This window comes from Anomalospiza imberbis, chromosome 10, assembly GCF_031753505.1.
Source record: "Anomalospiza imberbis isolate Cuckoo-Finch-1a 21T00152 chromosome 10, ASM3175350v1, whole genome shotgun sequence".
Classification (NCBI taxonomy): Eukaryota; Metazoa; Chordata; class Aves; order Passeriformes; family Viduidae; genus Anomalospiza; species Anomalospiza imberbis.
Window position 1 is genome coordinate 6,491,125 of NC_089690.1, and position 23,173 is coordinate 6,514,297.

The window sequence follows — 23,173 nt, forward strand, 5'->3', positions numbered from 1 at the left end:
CTGTCTGTATATTCCCCTAAAAAAAAAGAGAGAGGAATAAATAGTACTCTAGACTACATTCTTTTATACAGAAGCAGAAATAAATAGGTAGCCAACACTGTAAAGTCTAATTTATTTTCTAGGCCTCCTGAAATCATGAGAGTACATTTTGAGGGAAGCATTCAGCCAAGCTTTGGGATCTCTTTCTTTTCTTTCCGTTGTTGCATCCCTAGCTCCTGGCCCTCGCTGGGGTCTGCAGTTCGCAAGGACCAAGACCTTGTTTGTACAATGGGGTCATATAACAGCACAACAGCAGTGGGTCTTTAAATAGTAGTGATGATCATAGTAATAATAATAAATAATAATAAATTACCAATAACAATGTGGTTTTTTTGCAAGTGCTGAGTTACAGTTGTATTTCATCCTGCTCCCGGTGATGTTTTAGTAAGTGTATGTTTTCCACCACAGCAAGCGGCACTGATGAGTGCCAAGGCTGAGCTGGGCACTGGGAACATGACTTGGGGCTGTGTTTCCTCCCATTTGCCTCCTGCCCCATAATCCCTGAGGCCAGGGGTTACACTCGACACTGGTGGTGCTCAGAGCTGAGCTCTTTGGATGTGGCTGCAGAGCAGCTTTTGAGGTTACACAACTGGGCTTTGTGTCTTGCTCACAGCAGAAAGGTACACGCAGAGTTTGTGCTGGAAGGGGGTGATTTGTGTTCCATCTGTTAATTAAAGAAAAAGTGTGACAGTGTGAAGTGTTTGTCACCCTGTGAGACCAAAGGGACAAGACCCACCCGTGGTCCCCTGCACTGGGAGAGGGAGGAGGCAGAGGGTGGTGGTGAAAGCACCTCAGACACAGCTGAGGCCCTTGTGACAGAATGAACACACAGCCTCAAGGTGCCAGGGCTGTGGCACTGGTCATCCTGCTGCCCAAGGGTGAACAGGCAGACTTATACCTCTGGCTTTACACTTCCCTGGAGTGACAAAATACTCAAATTGGAGATATTTTAATGTTTCCCCCTACTCCCGGTGTAACTCATCCTTGTTTTTAAATAGATGGTATTTTCATTCCCATTTAAGCCAGCATTAATCAGGAGTTAATCTAGGCAAAGTCACCTGGCTCTATTGAAACCTGTGGAAGTGCACTCACAGAAGATCACAATCAGGCCCTGTGCTCACAGAAAACATTCACTGCACTGGGAGAGCAAAACCATGCTCTGGAGACATAAATATCATGACCCAGATTTTGACATGGACTCTTCCTTCAGGTGTCTCTCTCTGGTACAGCCTGGCCAGAATTTGCCCAGAGTATGCATGAGGCTGTGTATGCCCTTTAATCCTCCCCACATAATTCTTCCCAAGTCTTCATTTGTATGCACACATTTGTATCCCTCACTATGGCCACAACATCTACAGGATTTTAAATCGAACTGAAGTTCCAAATGCTTTAAAAGAATTTATGTTGCATAATTGTACGGGTTTGCCTGAAAACAAACAATGATGTATGGCTAAAATACTCTCCTGGGAAGATGACTCAGATCCTTCCTTGTGATTTAGACCTTGCTGGTCTGCTGATGGTGCAACTTTTAATCTCTGCTCTAGACTCAGGACAAGGGAAGGCAAACACAAGAGCAATGCGTGGAGCAAGGGGCATAAAATCAGAAATCATGAGTTTTTTGGAGACACTCAATGCTTTCATTTGTTCTAAATTAAAGTAAGATTGGAGGCTATGGAGAAGAAAACCAAGCCCTGATGAGTTTTACACCACACCGTCTCATCTGTGGGTGGAGGAGTGCATCTGGTTTTGTGCTAGTTGGCAGAGCAGCTGTGTGCCTGGTGGCTCCCACCCGTGGGGACAGCCTGTGGGCAGCACAGGACACAGAGTGGAGTACCTGGATCTGGGGTGGATGGGTAGGTTTCCCACCCCAGGATGCCGTGCAGTGGTGCAGCTTCACAAAATGCTGCTGCTTTGAATGGGCAGGTTTGGGTGTTTTGCAATGCAGACGGTTGCAGACAGGTCCCTCGTGTCTGGGTGTCTCATTGCCAAGTGCTGAGCAGATGATCCTGGCACCTGGGCTGCTTTGTCTGTACCCTACAAATGTTCTTGCCAGCAAGTCAGGAGTTCATGTGGGTTTTGCTGTCACTGTTCTCACTTTAGACATCTTCCCATACTTTGTTTGCTATAAATGTGCTGTATATCCCAAGGACACAATCTGACTGTTGGTAATTAAGTCAATTTTTCAACCAGGGCTCAAAAAGTTTTACTTTGTGAATGTGACACTCAACCTGTGCTTAAATGTTCTTCAGCCAGGATGGCCAGGCCCAAGGAGTCCTAAGCAGGTGTTAATGTGTTTCTAAAGATCAGCATTTGTTTGGTGCGTACATAAACCAGCTCGCAGAGGTGGCTTTGCAGATACGGGGATTTTGCCACTTTTGTGCCATTTGCAGATTTGGGGATTTCCGTTCTGAGCACGCACTGAACCCGTGTCTGCCACTATGTGTGAGCTGGTGTTCTTAGGATGGTGGCCTCAAGTGGATTGCTGCCTTTTCTTTCTGTCATTGCCACCTGGGCTGGGACATCTCAGGGTCTGTAGCTCCCTGTTAGCACTGGAAGTGCAGGGCATACTCCAGTGTAACTTGATGCACTTGCAGCTTCTCAGCCCTGCCAGCACCCTCCACCCTTCCTTTCCTAAACTGAAAATGTCGGGTATGGAGTTACCACTGTGGAGCAGACCCAAGGAACACGTCTGCTTTCCATTCCAAGCAAAGCATAGCACAGCAGTCTAATACCGTCCGTTTGCAATGAAAGAATATTAAAAATAGAAAAAATAAAAGGAATAAAAAGGTTGACTTCATGGCAGAGAATGAAATAAGAAACTTTTTTTGCAGGCAGCACCAAGCATCATCAGGGAACATATCAATTCATAACAGCTGTGGGCAGCTATTTCTGTCACAGACTTCACTAGTTTAATGGGAGAAGCATGGTGAAAGTTAACAGATCTGTGTCCAGCAAGGTTAATTCCGAGGTTACCAGATTATGATGCAAAGAAAATCAGCTGGTGTTTTTCTGTCTCGCTATGAATAGCACATTTGCATTATTGCTACCGGAAGGGTAGTCAGCTCTTCTCAGTCTGTGGTCTCCCACTGTGGAGGGAGGAACCTGTGAAAAATTGGTTTCCTTTCCAAACATACCCTTCTGACTTTCTCATTCAGTGCCTACGTAACCAGAATGCTGAAGGGGTGGCTGCTAATATCACAACTGCTTGTGATTGTGTTTTGCAGGAGTCACTATATTCTGTAAGCCTAATGATTAAGTTTTGTTCCCTTTAAATTTTTTGAGACATAATAAAAACCAAAAGAGTTGTTAAAATGCTTTCAGGCAACATTTCTGCAAAAATGCTTGTGATTTGCTCTTCCACCGTGTTCCATCTCCTGTTCCAAAATGATTTGCATGGCCCTTCCACCCTGTAGCATCAATAGAAGTGGCAGCAGGAAGCCACCATGCTTTTCCCAGTAGATTTCCATTCTGAGCACACTCAGCAGCCTAAAAGAGCGGGGAAAAATACATACAGTGAGGAGATTCACAAACAGCTCCATGGGAAGGTGGTGGCAGAGAAGAATGTCTTGACTCCTGTTCACAGCTCTCTGTGCTGTCTGGGGAGGCTGTAGCTAGTTCATGCTGCCCAGTTTTGACATATACCGTGAAAATGGTTTCGTTTCCTGACTGTACACGTATAATTTACAGAGATCTATTGGCGATGATGCTTTACAAGTGAAATGAAAAACTTTCCACCTCATCTTTAGACAGATCAGTCTAGAATGGAGGTAACCATGTTGTAGTTTCATAATGTGCTTTGAGAAACTGGGTAAGGTGCCTGAAGAAGAGCAAAATACTATTGTGAAGTACTATTAACAAGGTGATAGATAAGTTTGAAACTCTGCTGATTAAATGCTTCCATCAAAACACATCCAAAATTATGTGTTCCCCAAAGACTAACCAGATTTTAAAAAAACCCACATCAGTGGCCTCACCTTAAGTGCTGCAGGTTTGGGCACCACAATATAAGATATAAAGCTAGTAGTGATCATAAAAAGGAGGGACACAAGGAAGGGGAAGGGTCTTGAGGGGAAACCATAAAAACAGCTGAGGTCACTTGTTCTGTTCAGCTGGAGAAGAGGAGACTGGGGTCAGACCTCATTGGGGTCTGCAGCTTCCTCATGAGGGGAAGTGGAAGGGCAGGTACCAATCTCTTCTCTCTGGTGACCAGTGACAGGACTTGAGGGAGTGGCCTTCCTTGTGTCAGGGAAGGTTTAGGTTGGATATTAGGAAAAGTTTTTTCACCCAGAGGGTGGTTGGGCACTGAACAGGCTCCCAGGGAAGTGGTCACAGCCCCAAGCCTGACAGTGTTTGGACACGGCTCTCAGGCCCAGGGTGTGATTCCTGGGGTGTCTGTGCAGGGCCAGAAGTTGGACTCTGTGATCCTTGTGCATCCCTTCCAACTCAGGATTTTATATTATTCTATGATATTTTTCACTCTGGAATGGTTTTCCAGTTTTATTGTTTATTATTTATTACAATAATAGAAAATAAAGGAGTCTCAATAAAAATTTAATGCTATGATCTTTCCAGAAGGGTCTTCCTTTTAGTTTTGAGGAGAGCTCCAGCTGTTCTCTTCTGAATCAAAATGAAGCCAGACTTGAAGATGTCAAACTCTGCAGTGAGCTGGAAGGTGCAGCCCCAGCAGCCCAGTTCTGCAGTACCAATTTGCTGTGGGGCTTCCCCGAGGATCTGCTTCATTGCTCAAGCTCCAGAGAGAGAAAGTGCCCCAGTCTTGCATTCACAGGGCAAGTCTGATCCCAGCTGCCTTGTGGTTGCTACAAGGAATATGAAGACTAGGTCATGAACTTAAAATAATGCTCTTTGATTCTCTCAGGCTATGTATAAACTGCCTGGAGGATTCATGTTGCAGCCTGCTCCAGCAGGATCTCGTTCGCCTAAGTGCTCAGGGAAGGGAATTTTGCTATCTCTGGTTTTGGCAGTGGTGTGCAGCCAGACCAGTGACCCAAACTTGCATGTTCAGGACCCTCACTGCTCCCTGTGCCCAAAATACCACCTGGGTATCACCACCACCTGTCATCTGTATTTGGGGAAGAGGAATAAGAGGAGATCTCTGATTCTCCTGCCTTCCCATAACTCAAGGCAGGGAGCAGGGGAGAGCATTTCTAGAGCTTTCTTCCTCTGACCATACAGTCTCAGTGCTCCAGCACTGAGTTAATCAGCATGAACTGGTTAATCAGCATCTTCCCCAGAGCAGAACAAGGATCTGACTCATGACTCAGAGCCACATCCCCACACCTGGCCTCCTCCAAGGGGAATGCTGCCCTCTCCGTGGGGATGGTAATTCCAAAAACATGAAAATAGCAGGGGTTTAGATTTTCTAGCCTTAAAACAGACTTTCAAAAATAGTTTCCTCAGATGTTACCTTGAGCAGTTTTTATGTAATTCTTGCCAACAAGCTCTTGTTAGAATATTTGTGGAAAATAAACTCTGGCGAGCCATGAGCAGAGCCAAGCAGATTTAAGACAAGCAAATATTTGCAGAAAAGTTTGTGTCTGTTTGCACTGTCCACCCAACACTATCATTTAGCATTTTCCATGAGGATGTAACTTTGCTGAGGTACCTTTTGATCAGAGGAGGGATCAATTACCATGTATCCATTTCCATGTTTTTCAGTTGTGAGGCACCAGTGGAAAGGTCAGTATTTCCTCCAAGAAGAATTTGGTTTTGGCTCAGAACTTTACTTGAAGAGTTAACATTTCTGAAGCCATGACCTCAAAACCACAAATAGAAAGAAAAATAACGTAAGATAGAGGAGCACAAAGTTCTGGAAGCCCTAATGAGGGAAAAACAAATTTCAGCATGTTTTGTAACCATCTTCTGGAGTTAGGGAAAAAGGACATTTTAATGATACTGCACCCTAAAACCCGCATAAATTTACTTGGTAAATCACAAACACACAACTGAATGTAGGATGAAGGCTGGGTCTGTAGTCTTCTAGCTCTGAAAAAACTTCCCAAACACAGAAACAGGACAGCTAGTGCTGGCCACCAGCTAGGCCTGGCTTCTGGACTCCAGCAGGACTCATTCCCCTGGGCAACTCAATAAACCTTGAAGCTCAGCCATATTTTTCTCAAAATCACCTGAAGGATAAGAAAATTTCTGCCAAATCAACACACTTGGTTTGTGAAAAGACATTCAAGTTCACAACTCTGACTTCATCTCTAGATTAACACCCCTTGCCCTACCATCCTCCTCTGTGGCACCACTGGTGCTGGGTTAATGGTTGGACTCGATGATCTCAAAAGTCTTTCCCAACCTCAAAGAGCTTCGTTTCACAGGGGAGTGGAGTCCAATAGTCCCAGCAACCACAGTGTCAACAGGGATACAAAAGCTTTGTGAAAATCAGTCTTGAAGAGAGCAGAGTGTCACAGCCAGCATTCTGCTTTCCTCAGGTGCAATACCCTGCTGAAGTGGAGTTATTCATCCCCTTCCCTCCTCCTGATTCTGTCTTTCCATCCATTGCTTTTCAGACCATTTCTTCCATCTGTTGTCCTCCTGCTCATGAGGTTTCATTCTGAGCTGGCATCCCTTTGTGATTTCCCACAAATACACTTTACAAAAGGAAGTTATTTGCCTGTACCCAAATAAAAGGATGGAAGAAATCAAAATAAGATTAATAATTCCATGTGTGTAAAATGCCGTGCAAACATTGCCAAGCTTTTCCAAGTCAGAAAAGGGAAAAATCAAGCAGCTGTGAAAATCAGGCCTGATTTTCACAAGCCTCCAGTAAAGATATCCAAACATGGGAATCCCTAAACCTCCATAAAGAGCTTGAAGTTATTGATTTCATTACCTCATGAGAAGGGCTTAGAACTCAAGAGGGATGCTGCTTCTCTTTGCAGCTCTGTGATGGAAAAAAGGATAATTCTTCCAAAAAACCTCTCTCATGACACTTCCTGGCTCCTGTTTCTGTACCTCTTATAGGAAGGTGGTCAGAGTTGAATAAAGCAGATGGAAAAGTGGGAGATGGCCATGCAATACCAACTGAAATTGAGCAAAAATAGAGGGCATCATCCATAATGCTTCAGGCCAAGTGTCCCCACATCCCACCTGACTGATAAAGGGGTCACTGCTGGGAGATGGTGCTTTACTGTAGTAAAAAAGCTATTTAATAGCTGGGTACATGTATGCACTCAAATGGTTTTGGTGTGGATTGGAATGTTATGACTGGAAACCGGATCACAAAGTGCTCTATCAGACTGGAAGGAGCAGAGTGTCAGGGGGGGTCTATGTTAGATCAAGTTTCAAGATAACACCTATGTTAATGGGGAGCAACCCTACTTGAATGATTTCAGCAGATGTTCCCGAATTCAAGGAGCAATGAGCAACACAACTACTTGGCAATTAGGGCTTCAAATATTTGCTTAAGGAAAAAAAAAAGAAGTGAGAAACCATCTCCTTGCCTGCAAGCACTCTGTGCTTTGCATGAGCAGTGCTGTGCATGCTGCTCAGGGCTGATGGGGCTTGTGGTATCCAGTTGCACTCGGGTTAAAGCGAGGGGAGACGCAAAAATAGCTCTGCAGCCCACACCCCACCCACGGGAAAGCACAAGTCACCCAGGAGCAGTTGCTTGCTGGAGCAGCAGCTGCTGGAGCAGCGTCCTCTGCAGCTGCAGCCTGCCGGGCTGCTCCAGGGTGAAGCTGTGCCTGGGGATGGGGATCAGGCTCTCAGTTGCACCTAAACCTTCCTGCAACAGAGGATCTGCTTTACCCCATGAGGCCATGTTGAGAGCTGGCCACTGATGCCCACCTTATGGCCATCTCCCAAGCAAGCTCAGTGTACAGGATATTAACCCCACATGCTATCTGCTCCATTTTGGCCAAATCAGCCTCAAGCGAGGCAATGTGAGATAAATACTTTTTTCCCAGGTCATGTGCTGTCCTTTTTTACCTGTGGTTTCTCATGGAGTTTCCAAGCAGGAGAAGTCTTGCCTGGAGGGTTGTCACCCTACTCTCACCCCGTTTCTGCTGCTATGGTTGTCTTCCCCATCACTTTGGACCCTCAGATGAGTTTCTGCAAGAAGAAAAGATAATGCTGAGCAGCAACCATTCAAAGTTTCTCCATCCTGCATATAAAACCTCAACAAAGGCTGAAATTTGTTTGCAGTGTAAGGTGAGCTTCCTCTCCTAACCCCGAAACATGAGCCCCCAAAGGAGCCATCTCTGGCCATAGTCCCTTGTTCAGATATTGATTGAGGGCAAACCCCCTTTAAGTTGCAGGTAAAGCTAGATGTAGTTAGGAAAGGGATAGTGTCACAAGCATCTGACCCCCAGGACCAAAATTGGTGACCTGGCAATGAACCAGGACTTGTTTGTCTTTGGAAGCAAATCCCATGTCCTCAGTATTTGCTGTTTTGTGGTTTCTCTCCAGTGATCCTCGGTATCTCCAAGGATGATATACATATCCCAGGGCTGTCATTCACCCCGTGCCATGTTCCCACCATTTTCCTCTTCTTCATGCCATGGTCCCTGCTTGCCAAAAGGAGAAGGCATTGGATTACTCCAGCTCTGTTACTCCTTGTGTAAGCACTATGGATATTTTTGACTGTCCTTTTCAATTCCTGCTGAAGTCGGTGCCACAGGCAGCTCTCTTAGTAGATTGCTTTTGTGATTTATGTGGGTCCAGAAGAGTCCAAGGATCATTTATCTTCAAACCAGGAGAGAGATGAAAGAGTCATGGTAGTAAAATTTCCTGCAGAGCCAGATCTGAGCATCAAAGAGGGAAAAATGTCATTGTTTTACTGAGACATGACGACGTGAGGCAGGTTTTAATGCTAGGGGATTTTTTTAACTGCATAATTTGACTTGAAGAGAAAAGAAGTTTTGGTAAATGAAAGGAGGGCAAACAATTTTGGTGGGCACTGATGGGAATCACTTTCTGGTGAGGGGCAGAAAAAGCCAGGAAGGAGCAGAGTCCGAGGGGCACATGCTGCTCCTGGGGTGTGGAGGCAGCACTGGGCAGGTTCAGGCCAGAGCTGCTGAATGTCCCTGTGTGGCCACAGTGCCTGAGTGCAGCTGGCCCCAGCACAGGTGTGCCACCAGCCCTGTCCCACAGTGCCGAAGTGCAGGGGACAGGTGTGCCACCAGCCCTGTCCCACGGTGCCTGCATGGGGCCATGTGCTCACATGGCACAGGGCTCTGCCCCAGATCCTGCTTTGGGCTTACTCTGAGTGCTGGGGTCTGCACTGCAGCATGACTGGGCATATGTTGTGTGTTATCCAAGAAACTGCGAATGTCCCACTCCTGGAAGTGTTCAAGGCCAGGCTGGACAGAGCATGGAGCAACCTGGTGGCATTCCTGCCCATGGCAGGGGCATTTGGTCTCTTCCAACTCAAACCATTCTACAGTTCTATGAAAAATAAAGTTCCTGATGTCAGTGAGTCCAACTGCAATATGGGAAACACCACTCAGCCACAGTCCTCCTCCTGTGCTGCCAGTTCAGCACGACGAGAGTCCATCTCCGTGACCAGCTGCTGGGCCAGGGGTTTGATGGAGCATCACCCAACCACAGCAGCAGGTCCTGCAGGGTGGGGGAACATCTCCTGCCCTCACCCTGCCTTGGGACTTGCAACAAAAGCACATAGCTTGGGAAATGTGATCACATCAGAGCGCTGGAAAGAAACTGAAAGGAGGAGAGGGATGGGAAAGGGTCTGTTTACATTTGCAGCAGATGCTATCTAGAGGAGAAAATACTTTTATTTCCCCTGTGGACTGCCCGTTGATTTTCTTGCAGCAAGCACTAATGGGAAATAATAAAACCCATTTTAGTCAGGTTGTATCTAGAACACTTACAGGTCAAGCCAGCACTCAAAACAGACCGTTATGGAACATAACACATTAGTTTGTCACCAGCGTCTACAGTGGCCAGGGGATTTTTACCATTTGAAATTGAATTTTATAGGTCAAGGCCTTTTGTGGGCCTTGGAAAACAGTGAGTCTTGTTGAAGTTAGCATGAATGTGATGGAGGCAGTTACTGGGTGTGGAGACACACAACCCCTGTGTTTGTTAGCAGTTAAAAAATACAACGGAGACCAATGGTAAGAACTGTGATGCAGCTATAACCTCCAGAATATGCTCATTAATTGTTGTAGACTCAAATATTTCAGTATCATCTTCCAGATACTAAATCAAACCCACAAAATGCACAGGAGGCGTCTTTCATTGAAAATTATGTCCTCTCAACTTGTAATTTAAAATTCACTGATGACTGTAAAGGAAGCTTGGTCACAGAAGCCCGAGTTTCTTAGAAATGAGTCAGAAGTTGATCATTTGTTCGGGAGTTCAAGATTCAGATAACCTCAGACATCTTCTATGTGGTTTTATACTTCATGGAATAAATAAAGCAGGGATGTGACGTGGTGCCTGAACTGCCACACACACACTCACACAGATGTGCACACACACTGATGCCTCTGTTTTCTTCTCTCTTGTGTCTCCTATTGTACAGCCCTATCCCCACGGGATGTATGAGGGCACCCATCACTCACACAAATTACCCAAATTAGAGAGAACTGCTGGTACTGAGGGCTTTATGGTGGTGCCAAATCCACATGCTGGCTGGCTCTGGCCTTGGGTGTCTCAGACATTCAACTGTGACCACTGGGGTAGTCTCCAAGGTGGAAAGGGAAGCCTTGTTTCTGGACTTTTCAGTTCCCACTGACTCACATTCCATGTCAGTTGTGATCATGATTAACAACAGCAACACACCCACCATGTCCAGGCTGCCAATCCCCCTGTGGGCTGAGCAGACCCTCACTTGAGCCACTGGGGAGGTGAGGCCATTTCCTTGCCAAGATAGGCATGGTGGGGCAACCTCCATTTGTCTCAAGCACTGAGGAGCAAAGTATTACCCCATCCTCTTGTGAAGGTGTTTTTTCAGTGAGGTTTTGGCACCATGTGCAGGAGCTACCTACACACCTTAGTCCTTATCTGATCCGTGCTTTGCTCTGTTGTTACTCCCTGCTGCAATTTCTCTATTGCTTTACAAAGCAGCATCTTCCAGGAGGAGTGGGCAGAGCCATGGCCCTCTGCCAAGGGGCATCACCGGATTGACCCTGCCCAGCGCCTGTCTTGCTGAGTTGGCTCCTGTGCTGACCACACACAAACACCACTGTGCTCTGCTCTCCTTCCTTCATCTATTTTTAACACAACTCTAAGTGTGCATCTCAGGAGTGAAGTATGTTGTGTTGCTAGTAACTGATGGTAGGTGGAAAATCCATACAGCCACTCTGTTTCCCAGTGATATCCACTGAAGTCTGGAACCACTGTTATTTCTGCAGGTTTTTGCTGTGATTCAGCTTTGGTAAAACCCCCTCCCAGGGAGGAATGAATAGCATGGTGTGGCTGTGCTCAGTATTGATCGACATGTTTGTCTTTATGTGGAAAGCTGCACGGGCTGCTGGACAGGAACCTGAGAACAAATATTAAAGCTTCTAATGTTTAGATAGCGACAAAGATTTCTGGTTCCTCCTGCACATAATGAAAATTCCTCCTCTGTGCTGTGTGAGCTGCTTGGATGGGCAGTGAGGGCCTCTGCAGAGAAGGCAGCACTGTGAGCCCCTCATGCAGGTGGAAACAGACAGGATGGAGGAAGAATTCCCAAGGCAGAGCGTCATCAGCACCAGAAACAGCAGTTCTGTCTCCAAATTGCCATTGCACAGTTCTGCATAGTACCTGAAAACCCCATCGCTTTCCTTTTTCCCAAGGCTTTTATTATCCTAAATCTTCTAAAACCTTCCTTGTCCACGGAGAGGAAAGATTACCCGGTAAAATTCAAGGATATAAAACCTGGGGGAAGGTAAAGAAGAGATCAGTTTAAAGAGTGTATGAAATAAGAAGTAATGAGGTTCAGGTCTGTAGGCTGCTTTTGCTGACTCTGGCGAAGGCGCGCTCATTTCAGAGCGCTGTGGTTTCCTGCGGGCCTGCCGAGCTCGCTGCAGCACTGCCCGACCACGCTACCTGCCAGCAGCACTTTGATCAGCCCATTCTCACATGACAAAAAAATCACACTGCCTGTCCAGACCTGGTCCCAGCTGATGGTGGTTTTCACATTGAATCAAGCACTGAGCTCTGCTTTTTGGCTGAGCTCACTGTCGTGTCCAGCTGATCCACCCTGCTGAGAGGAGGAGATGCTGTCAGTACAGAGGCCTTGCAGAAAGAACCCGAACAACGAGATCCACTTGGCTGTGCTCAGGTGGTGTTGGTGCCCACGTTGGAATCGTGGGTGACTACAGAGGGAAAAAGGCCTCTGGGAGGTGCAAAGGGTTTCTGTGATTGGCAGGGAGAGATTACCCAACACAGGGAGGGGAGTGAGTTTAATCAGAATGAGTGAGTCTCCCTGCAGTAAAATGCAGTGACTTTAGACTCAGTTCACAGCAAGTGCTGATGGAAACCACCCTGGCTGCATGTTTGATGCAATCCTCCACCTAGTTGACAATTTCACCTGTGTTGCAAGTGCCAGTGGAACCTCATGGAAGTTAAACCTATGCAAGGGCTTCAGGATCAGACATGCTGATTTTTCCTCTGCTACTACAAGCCTGTTGCACAAGCCTCCAGTGCAGAGCAGGGATGTCCACTTTCTGCATAGCACATGGCCTCCCAGGATGGGCTGTTCCATTCAGCAAATGCTGTCACACAGTGCTCAGGTCACACTCCCATTCCCAGATCAGGTATTTCACATCCATGTGATTCCTTGAACTTTATTTTTTAAAGTCTCTTCTACTGCTGACTCAACAAAGGTCTGTGCAGCATAATGAGAGAACTTTTCTAATGACTCATAGATTTTAAAATTAAACATAAAATGTTTATTGCAGAGATGCACGGCCATACATTATGCATCACTGTTTTAATACAATAACATAATTCTGATAGAAATTATCCATGTGAGCTGCAATCAATTTTAGCCACTACTCTTTGCGTGCTTGGCAATCTGGTCATTCGGCTGTGGAAAATAGCTTTTTCTTGATTACTTACACTGTTGCTAATTGCTGTGGCTTTTGGAACTGCCAGGGTGTTATTTTGCTGCCTGAAATTGCCACAGTATCTGTGGAGGGACCGGGTGTAGCTGTGGCTGCTCTGCCAAACCCCTGTGGCTTCACCCGACACCAAGGAATGCGCAGACTCCAGCACAACACTCGGATCGTTGTTTCATCAGGGTGGGCTCTCATGGGCTGCCACCAACACACCTCTTGTAGCCAGGAAAACAGCATCGTCTTTCCTCTGGCTCATCCGCCACCACTTGCCAAAACCCCACAGCTATGGCCCTGTTTGGATGTGTGGCAATCACCAATTTGCTGATACATCCCCAAATCCTGTACTCCCTTTGCTGGGTGGGCTTCAATATTTGCCCATGTCCTGGGGCTTTTGCTTTGCCTCCATAGGGAGTGTGCCAAGGCAGTGACGGGGCAGTGGCAGTGTGTGCTTTGGAGGACTGAAAGAGAAAACAGCGTTCTTTAATTTATGTGATAAGAAAAAATCCCAAAGGGGAGAGCTGCTGAAACCGTAAGCTCGCAGTAGGGATGTGAAGAGCTGGAGGCTTACACTCCCTGGGACTACATTTGGATGGCTATTATACTATTATCTTTCTTCTTGAGTTTCATCAGCCTCTGTTTCAGAACCAGAGAAAGATGCCTAAAATAAGTTAATTAACTCATTAAATTAGCTAAAAATTAATTCACCTTCAGGTGAGCCTGAAGGCTGTTAACCCCATGTGCTCAGGCATTCCCCCAGCAAAGCAGGGTCCCCTCCCCGGGCAGGACAGCGGCACTGCTCAGTCACCCTCCTCACAGCAGCGCCTGCTCCTGCTGCCACAGCCTGGGGAAGCTCTGGCCAGGCACTGGAAGCCTGGATCAGGCTGACCCAAAGGCTTGTTGCTGTCCCCAGGCCAGGCAGGTCCCCATGCTGTCCCCAGTGCCACCCTCCTGTTGAGTCCCTGTGCCTGGAGGTGAGGGAAGGTTCCTGCCCACCTTTGGCCACCACTGACTTTAATACAAGGATGTATAAATCAGAGTGAGGATGGGAGCTCGCAGCCACCAGCTCCGGGCTGCATTGGGCTGATTTATTCTGTGTGGGAGCAGCAGTAGCAGTTTACACCTCTAGTGCAGATTACAAGATAAATCTGGCTTTCAACGAGACCCACTGGTGACTGACACTGACAGAGCTTCTAAATCACCACAGCTGCCAGGATATAGCCATGGGCCAGGTTTGGCTCTGCAGGTCAGGTCTCTTTTTGGCTGGTGTAAATCAGCAAGGCTTGGATTGAGATGTGGTGTCAGGTTCCTGTGCTGGGCTCATTTTTATTTAAGTGTCTATATGGTAATTCCAGCTCAGAGGGACACCTGAGGGCTGCAGGCCTTCTCTGCTTGAACTGCCAGCTTTTGCCATGCTTGGATCTACCTTTTTCAGTGAAAGCTTTAAGGAACAATTAAAATTCTCATTGTGGGTGCCACACATATGCTCTTTTTAAGAACCACATCACACTGCTGAGGTCCATCTACATGAAATAAGTATTGTCCTCAGCACTAATTTCAATTACTAATATGCTCCAAAAACTTTTGCACTGACTTTGACATTACAGACAGATTGTCAGCTGGCAGAATCTGTCTTGGGCTCCTGAAAAGGCTGATGCTGTTTGCTCCTGGAGATTTGCAAAAAACATATGAATGTGGCACCTGAAAGTATGATTTAGAGGTGAACATGGTGTTACTGGGTTAATAATGGTTGGACTCAATTGTCTTTTCCAACCTCAGTGATTCTGTGATTCCATGATTATCTGGTCTGGATAAACTCTCCAGCATTAAGGTAGTGAGAGTCTCCAAAGAGGAAGTCCTCACTGTGCTCCAACAGGCAGTGATCTCTTCTGACACATGTCCTGCTGCCATCAGCACGTGTGGCATCATTGCCAGATGTGTTCTGCTGCTACAGCCAGGGAATCTTCCCTTGGTGGGACTGATTTCACCTTCCCAGGAGTGCATGCTGAGTGGGCAGGACACTTGCCCGCTCCATCCATGCAGCTGATCCTTGTCCAAGCATTGCTGCTTGACATTGTGGGAGCACAAGCTCAAATGCGTTCTGTATCAGCATCATACCCAGACCATAAGGTCATTTCTAGACAGATTTTATCTGGACAAATCACACCATAAATGGAATAACCTCACCAAAATACAGTATGTCATAAAACCAGCCACTCTTTGACATTAATTCTGTTTTGCTTCTCTTAGCTTTTTGCTAAGAAACTTGGTCCAGGACACACCAAAATGTCTGGCAACAGTCTACAGTCTGGGCCAGGGGTGGAAAAAGTGAAAAATCAGCTCTGTTCAGAAGGAGTTATCTAGGGAAAGCTACATGTCTGCTGTATCCCTCAGTATGTACCCACTTTCCAGCCTGCCACCAGCCTGGCACCACGCGCACTTGGCTGTGGTGTGGGCATAATTGTGGGTGCACTCATCACAGACAGCCAATGGAGCTCCCACCAGTAAAACGGGTCTATGGAATTTTGAAGGTTATTGTATTTTCTATAAAAATCCAGCAGTTCTGAGAGGATCGGGGATAAAAACACTCCAGTACCTCCATGATGGACACAGAGATCCTGGAACATGATGGATATGGAGATGGACATGGAACCCAAGGCAAGCAGAAAGCAAGGGAGGTACTTTTCATGGCTTCTTTAGGTCTCCGTGAAACTAAAGCTAAACCATAAATGTGCTTTTCCTTCTTGGCAATGTTCAGAGGGACTGGAAATACGGAAGTGCCTTTACAAGTGGAAAGAAATATCCTGTGGGTTTGGGGTGCATGTAGTTATTTATTCATTTAGTCATCATTGTGAGGAATTCACTTTACTTTAGATAAGCATCCATTTAAAGCAGAGTTTTCTATGGTTGTGAATTATCTCTGTGGCTTTCATTACCATCCTGATTAGACCCCTGAGGGCAGAGCATCAGCTGCTGCAACAGGACATTGCCACTGATGGGCCTTATGGCAATTAGTGCGAGTAGCAAGTTTATCTCTCCAAGTAACTTAGTAGCTAGATGGCACTGAAGGTATTTTGTGGCATCTACTGTCTCAGGTATGGCAAAGAGATGACTAATTTGCTTGTGAGTGGTAAATAATTGCAGAAATTAGTATTATTCACTTTTATTGCTGTTGGACTAAAGTCTGGTTGCTACTATCACTGTCTCACATGGGTGTTGTGACTACAGTAATGTCTCAGTGTGCTAAGCAATTAAGGCCCCTCACTATCCAGCCTGTCACATCCTGACTCCATAGACACCCAGGGGGAGAACTGGTGCTAGCACATGTTAGTCACCTATTGCAGACCTCTAGAGACTACATATAGACACAAGGTAAGGTAGGCACAAGATGTGGAACAATTTAAGAGAAGAGAATGCTGAAAAAGGCTGGGTGCAGAAGAAATAGCCATTTCTGGGACTGTTTATGATTTGTGACTGACTTGGCACACAGCTTTCATTCCTCACCACAGAAGGGAGTTGCCAAACTTGGGAGCAGCTCTGGTTTTGAAAGTCTCATGATTTCATCTCTTTGGCTGCTGATATGAAGCCATGGTGCTCCAGGACCCTTATTTATTTTATGATTCAGGCAGAAAGTTCTCAGTCAGAATCACAAAATCATTATAGCTCAAACAACGTGTTCAGCGATTTAAGACTATTTCTCACCCACGTTCTCCCTCCCTGTGCTGCTCTGCTGACTCCACCACAGTTCCTCACAGAGTTTCTCCAGCTTCAGAATTACCTTTTGGCACTGCTCCTGGTGAATGAAAATAGGAAGCTGGATTGCTTCACTAATGATCTTATTTCCAGTTTGTTTCAATTATGCCTCTTTTCCAGTGGGTGTTAAGCAGTTGTTCTGGTCTCACTGGTTCAAGGCGTGTAAAATATGTACAGGAGGTTGTGTGTAAGAGGCTCCTCAGGGAAACAGAGGAGCTGTTTCCCTGCTTTCTGAGGAGACATCTGGTCCAATTATTCTAGCACTCATTTGGGAAAGAAAGCTGTGGGACCCTGCAGTAGCACATCCCACTGCTCACACAGGAAGCAGGCTCCAGTGCAGGTGGCTCAGGACTTGCTGGGGGCCACCGGAATAGCCCCTCATCATGTCTGTGATGTCCCTTTCAAACACAGGCCATGGCAAAACCCTTCCCAGAAGGGAAATGCTACGAATGGGGTAATTAGGAATGTAGGTTACCTCTTGCCTGGTTAGACCCAGACTGAGAGTTTTGGGGTGTTTTAATTCCCACCTTCATCAGCCCCCCCCCCGAGAGCCTGTTCCCCCTCAGACCTGTGCTCAGAGACCACAGTGGCAGGAGGGGACAGGGATGTCTTTTCCTGATGTCCTACTGATTTGGAGAATATTTCAGAGCTACCTCAGTGGACCCAGCTGCCTGACAGGAGATACTTCTGACCTACTTGACTGTGCAGAATAGTAGGAAGAAATAAGCGGGTTACGTTACTGCATAAAAGGAGCTGTGCATCTGATTGACCTAATTTTGGTCTTTCTTGCACTCTTTTAACTCCACTGGCTTCAGCAAAGGAGTGCTGATTTACACCAGAAGAAGCTGACCCAATTTCCATGGCCTGCAGTTGCTGTGCATTGGGGCCACGGTGACATTGCTGTCATCCACTGCCCCATTTTCCCTTGGTTTAGGTTTCTGCAGGAATACAGGACCACGGAAGCACAATGAGTCTAAATATGAATGCAGCCAAGATGGGATGTGGGGCAGCAGGAGCCAGGCAGCCCCTGCTGTAACCTGTCTTTTTCTATCTCCTTAGAAATTCACAGAGCAAATCACAGTGAGAAGCCCCTCTGTGGGATACCAGGGCTACAAGATAACACAAGGGTGAGGTTGGCCAGGTGGGTAGGAGATGCTGCAGCTCCATCCCCTCCCAGCACCATGGACCACCACCCTGGCTGCTGGGGCTGTACCTGGGTGCTGTATCTCTGTGAAGGTGAAGGACCCAGAGCCGTGAGCATCCCCTCCCTCCTCCTGCTTCACTTCAGCTCTGAAACCCTGTGAGAGCTGCATCAGAGGAGCCTCAGTGCTGAAGTTTGTTAATTAATATGCTACAGTTAACAGTGTCAAAAGCTTCCCTCAGATCAGGTGAAACAGCTCCTCACGTTTCTCTTTGATGGGAGGCAGGGAGGTGTTGGCAGCGGGGCTGAACGTGGTGGAGCAGGCACCGCTTCTGGCAGTGCCTGGGCATGAACTGCCCTTCCTGTAATTGCACATAAACCACGGGAGATGAAACACCACTGCTCTGCTGCTGCTAATACTATCAGGTGTCCTCTGGTAACTGGGAAAAAGGGGTCCTGCTAGGGCAGCGCTCCCTCCTTGGGACCATTTCCTTTTATTTGCGGAGAATAGCAGCATGAGGTGCCTGGTGGGCATTGACGAGCAGCAGGAAAAGCAGGCATGTCTCCTTGCCTTTGCTTTTATCTAAAAACTGCCTAGGTAGGCTCATTAATTCAGGTTGGGTTTATTGAATGGATTTGAAATCAAAAACCCGCGAAAAATATTGGAAAGAGTTAATCATGTTTTATTTCTGAATGCTAATAGTTTGAAACCATCAGAGGTAATTGCTGTAAAGCAAAAATGGCAAAAAAAAAAATCCTCAAAAGAAGGTGTTTTGAGTAACTGAGCAAAATAAATGAGAAACATTAAAAGCCATTTGTTTTAGTTAAAACATTCATTTTTCCTTGCTCTGTGTCAGCCCTGGCTGTCCTCCTTCCAGCATCTTCAGCCTCTCAGTCAGCTCAACAAACAGAAATTTTTCACTCAGTCTCAGCATTAAACCCCTTGTGCCAGTTTGACCTTGGCTGGGATGACCACAAAAGGACACGGGATCTGCTGTTTCATGATAAACTGTAGGTTTAGTTGTCTCAGGGTGATGGAGGGCTGACCAGGTCAGGTCATGGGGTTGAGGTTTCTGGCCTGGGCCGCCTCATCTTACAGCTCCTGGAGTTGGACTCAGCTTACAAACCGGGTGAGCTGCATTGCCTATATTTTCCAAGGTCAGTCTGACCTCCGGCTGGAGATGTGGCCACTCGCCTACTAACTTGGGGAAGGAACTGAGAGCAGCATTTGGAGCCAGTCCAGTGCTGTCTGGCTTCATGACATTCCTCTGTGTCCATGCATCATGATCACACCATCCTTCTGCTTCCAGGACACACATGCCCAGTTTTAGGAGTTTGAGTGTTGGAGGAGAAATCTGCTCCCTCCTGCTTCAATCCCAGGCTGAAACCATCCCCGTTTGTCTGTTGTAGAAACACAGTAAAACGCAAAGCTGTTGTCAGTGCTGTCAAAATGCAAGCAAAAGGTAAAATTCTGGCCAGAAAAGAGAAAAGCCTCTGCTTCCTGAGCCCCCACATCTTGAGGAGCAGATGGGCCAGTGCTGCCAGTACCTTATGCATCCCTGTATTTAGGTTAGATATTAGGGAAAGGCGTTTCACCCAGAGGGTGGTTGAGCACTGGAACAGCTCCCCAGGGATGTGGTCACGTCTTCAATCCTGCCAGAGTTCAAAAGGCATTTGGACAAGAATCTCAGGCACATGGTGTGGTTCCTGGAGTTGTTCTGTGCAGTGCCAGGAGCTGGACTCAATGATCCATGTGGATCCCTTCCACCTCAGGTTATTCTATGATTCTATGGTTTTCTGGCCACTCCTGCTTCTCCTGGTTGCCAAAGGCTGAGGTTTAAGTGCTTTATCTGATATAGCCATGCAATGGCAGCTCAGGGATCTCAGAACACTGTTGCTCCTCAAAGAAACCCTGAGGAGTGCTGAAAACACCACTCACACCAATCCCCCAAGGGAGCAGCAATAGAATTAAGATGTAGCCACAGCCCTGAGTTATTGGGTTTCTGCACAGACCCTGCCATTGGGAGTGAAAATCAACAAAGGGAATTTCTGCCCTCCACACCTCGCCCAAATAAACCAGCCAGCTGGGCTGGGCGTACGCTGGGATCGGATGATGGGAGTTTGTTACTGCTGGCAGCAACCTCGGCAACCCTGGAGTCTGCAAATGCCTTAAAATATCTGCTTGGGTTTTTCTGGAGCAGCTATGCATCCTTCTGGGGTTGGGTGAATTTTATGGCTATAATCAGACACCTCCATTACTCATTTCTGCTCTTTCTACCTAAAATGTCTGACAAGTTCAGCTGCTAAAGGCAATCTGTAAAAACAAGGGCCTGGACTGTCAGATCGCCAAGGCACGGCCTCGTCTCTTGCCTCAGCGCTGATGAGAGACGAGGTTGTGCTGCCAGACGCCAACTGGTCAGAGGAAGGAGGCAAAGGAGAGCTGAAGTGATAAACCTCTCAATTTAAGGTGACATTTTCTGTGTTAACACCACTCAGGTTCTGGCAGCCTTTCCAATGTTAAAAGAGACACTAAGAAGGGAGAAAAAAGTAATAAAGTCCTTTGCCCTGCCTGATTCTCAGATGTCTGGTCCATACTATTTAATTTTAAGACAAATGTGGCATGGTTTAGTATTCCATCAATTAAATTCAGTTGTCGGGGCATTGTAAGAGGGAGCCTGAACTGAATTCCCGGGTGAAAAACCATCCACCCCTCCCAGTGGTTTTCCCAGACATCGCCCCAGTGATGGACACAGACCAGCAAGGCACCAGGATGGGAAGACTGAGGGAAGCACAGGATATGACCCTTCCTGATCCCAGCACTGCTTTTATTTACTTCCCCCATGTGCAGGAGAAGCACCACAGGTGGAGTGGCTCCAGAGCTGTGTCAACCTCCCAGCTCTCACATCATGAGGTGAGACAAGTGGGCATGAAATTTTGCTGTATATAATTAAGATGATGTATTTGAGTTGACCTGGAAATGGTTGTCCCCTCCCATGTGCAGCTCCTCAGGGAATTTTACAGGAATTCCTCAGGAAATTAGGGGGTGGAATCAATAGTAAAGGAAAAAATTATTTTAGTATTACTGTGAAAAAAATCAGAATCTGGCTTCCCATAGCCCAGATGATGGGTGTTTTGGGAGGCCCTATCTAACCACAATTTGGGTTTATTCAAAACAAGCCCATGGAGAGGACAAAAACTGTTCCCGTGGGGCATTTCCAAACCTCTCCATGTTCCAGCAGCACAGAGGTGCTGAGGATGCCCAGGTCCTTGTGCTGGTGTGTGTAGACACATTGGGCATGTTCTGGAAAGACTGGATCTGTATCTTCACCTATTAAGAAAAAAATGGTCTCCAGGGCAGCCAGGCAGGTTCCAAAAGCACTAAATCACCACGCAGGAGACTCCTGCAGGACTGGGGAAAAATATACCCATTGCACAAATAATCTCACTAATAGACTTACAAAATTTAAATGTTTTGCACAAAAAAATGACAGGTGATCTCCAAACAAATAACCTCTCAACATAAACACAGCAAGAAAAATTCATTAAGTGACTTTTAAAAGCATTGGATTTGACTTAGAAGATCTTTTTCAGATGTTCTTCTCAAGCAAACCAAAACATCAAATAATAATTGTGTAAAGGCAAGTGCTATAATAATAACACTGAAAATGCATTATGCAGGCTTCCCTTTGATAAAGGTCCTTGTGCTTCTATGAAATGTTCATTATCAGTATTTTTGCCCTGTATCTGAAGAAGAGAAGATGGTGCTTTAGAATCTGAGCTTTTCAGCGTGTGTGGCAGAGAACAGAGCCAATGGGGCATTATTTCTCATAGACCGAGGCTATAAAACTATCCTTCATGTTCCCAGAAAAAAATATTTCTGTTATTTATTAGGAATTAAAACCAACTTGGAAAAAAAATTCATTTTTATAACAGATTCAGCTAATGTTCTATTTTCTTATAGTTTATATTAATAATGATTGCTCTAATCTTTTGCTGTATTTCAACAGTTGCAGCAGGTTTATGGGATAAGATTGTTGTTATTTACCTCAGTGACTGATTTTATGGAATAACTGCAGGTTTTTCGTGGAGGTACATCAAGTGCTGATGTGAAGGGACATAAAATAAAACAGCAGTTTTCTCTGCTAATGGAAGAAGAAAAAAACCAGAGGGCAAAAAGGACATAATATATATTTAAAATGTTAATATAAAAGTGTTAATATACAATAAATTCAATTTAGACTGATTGGACTGGTGCTTTTTTATGGTGTTTGTAATGGCTATGGAAAAAACACGGAGAAAGTCACATCAGGGAGTGATCCAGCACTGGTGTCCCAAGAGAGGACATTGTCTCTGCTTCCCCACTGTGATCTTGAGGATACTCTGAAGTTTTTAGTTCTTACACCACTGAATACAAATGTGACTCCTAACTGGGGCTGGCCAAAACCTCCTCAGAGACTGGAATGGAATAAAAGAAACCAAACAACCCTTATAAAAGTATTGCAGTCCATGGGGCTGGCAGGCTGGGACAGCCCTCCCATCCCTGGCACAGCAGGAATGGAGCTCTGGGTATCAGCCCCTGCTCTGAACCACTTTGGCACTGGAGCTCCAGGAGCAGTCAGGGATCACATCCAACATCCCATGAAGTCAAGGGGCTGCGCTTCAAAGCCAGGAAATACATTCTTAAAAGCTGAAACCAGTTTTGTAAACACTTAGGCCTAAGTCTGGAAACCTCTAAGAATGTTTTGGGTTTTTTTTAATTTTTATATGATAATTGGAAACATGTGTGCCCTGCTCCCACTGCGTTTTGGAAGCATCTGCCTTAAGATGAACAAGCCCCGCTGCTCGCTGGGCTGGAAACTCCCCAAATCTCCACAAATGTGCAAAAGTGAAACCTAAGAGCCAGCACAGTCAGTATCAAGGATTTCAGGAGCACGGTCTGTGGTTTAAGTCTTTAAAAATAACAATTGCCCAGGCTTTCAGATACCAAAGGATTTGGCAATGGGATCACCATAGCAATCAATGGCACATGAAAAAGCAAGCACAGAACGTGATTTCTTCTTTCCCTGTTTGAAGATTTGCTGTGGTCAAAACATGATAGCTCTATTTCCTGCAATAAAAAAGGGTCTGCAATGATTTCTCAGATAACTGCAGCCACGACAGATCTGATACATCACATAACTCTCATCCTTCCTCAAGAGCAGCGTGGATG